The 1,639-nt window shown below is 45.9% G+C and overlaps 1 pseudogene; it reads right to left on the bottom strand.

The window, feature by feature from the left end:
• Positions 1–115, bottom strand: LOC111814835 (annotated as a pseudogene).
• Positions 116–1,639: the final 1,524 nt, after the last annotated feature.

Below are 1,639 nucleotides of genomic sequence, written 5' to 3'. Positions count from 1 at the left end.
AGTTTCCCGCATTTGGGGAAATCGCAGGGTTTAGCACATCTGGAGTGCAACGGATAAGCCTCACCCTGGAAAAACCACCCTCCTGATCACGTTATCTCCCCTGCCAGGTAAGTATGACTACTGCTGCGCCCTACCCCACCAAGCATGCTGCATGCCTCACTCTTCACTGAGGCTCATTTGCCTCCTTGCACTCTTGGGTCCTCCTAGCCCGTCCACGCAGCAGATGCGCCCAGCTGCCAAAATCCTCCCTACATTATCTCCCTGGTCACAGCAAAATCATTAGGTTTCAACACCAGGGCTCCAACCAGCAGACCCGCGCTGCCTTATCTGCTTAAAACCCACCCTCTCGTGACATCACAGGATGGCCTTCCCTCAAGCCGACGCACTGCCACCATGCTGTCCACCCCGCTGAACCGCATTTCGACTGTCCAGGGGGCAGTGACAAAGCCTCTCTCCATTTCTCTTGGTCCCTCAAGCAAGTGGGGACTGGGTTCGTTGATCCCCGCCTGGCCTCTCCAAGCTGCGAGGTCCCCAACCACGCTGTCAGGGGGAAGGCCCCTTGGGCGCCTCCTGAGCTCTCGGTGCCCTTATGCAGGTAAAGGCTGTAACGCATGGAGCAGAGCTTTTTTGCTTTTCCCCCCATGATTTTAATAAGAAATAAATAGCAATGAGACAGTTTCAAATCAAATTGATAGGACAGTTCCAATAATCAACACATTGCATACTGTCTTCCTAGTGGTTCTTTGCTATAGAAGATGAAGAGATGGTATCCTATTAACAAACAGTATTAGAACAAATCCCTCTATTCATTGACTTAAGAGAATGTAACTATATATCTAGCCTAACCATTTTCAATACACAGATAGAAAATGGTTATTCATCTGTATCCCATTTTTTTGTTTAGTTCCATCATTTAAATACTATAGGTATGTGAACTCATCAAAATATTCCAAAACAGTCCAGTAGTCCATAATAGTATTGGGTCTCCCGCTTGACGGGCAATGTCCAAAGTTGTTGACCTGAGTCCCCCACAGCTCAACATAAGAACATGGCTTTACTTCTTGTACTTCATTTTTATACTTTTCAGCTGGATGGGTAAGACTAAGATAAAGCAAGACCTATGTAGCAAGAATTGGAGCTTTTGGATCTGATAAGATCAGTCAAATCCACTCAGGATTTATCCTGCGACCCTGTACCTCAGATTGTAGATCCTTTGGCAGTGTCAGCTATGTGGATGAGTCATAGCCATTGCTTGGCCAATTTGCTCTCTGTGAAAGCCTGAGAGGATGTTTTCCCTCCACGTGACTCTGCTTAGGCACACTACATCATCGATCACTTTCCTCTGTGGCCCCATAATCTCCTTGATCAAAAATGTTGGGGCACACACAACTGAGATACATGATGTTACAGCACAAGTTCTCATATGTCCTAAGTCTTAATTGACCTTGGAAGGCTAGGGCCAAAATGTTGACTTTCCTTGCAGCCCTCCTTTTTCTCTAATATTTGGTCTGCATACTTAGGTTGTTAACCCTCCAGAGGAGCAGCTTATTGTAATTATTATACAACCTAGGCTGTTGAGCTCAACCTCACTATCTGTCTGAATATCAAACATCTTAGGCACAACATGGAACAGGTATTT

This window comes from Octodon degus, unplaced genomic scaffold (assembly GCF_000260255.1).
Source record: "Octodon degus isolate 3935 unplaced genomic scaffold, OctDeg1.0 scaffold00618, whole genome shotgun sequence".
NCBI classification, from domain to species: domain Eukaryota; kingdom Metazoa; phylum Chordata; class Mammalia; order Rodentia; family Octodontidae; genus Octodon; species Octodon degus.
The sequence above is the reverse complement of the archived record's forward strand: the minus strand, read 5'-3'. Positions and strand labels throughout refer to the sequence as shown.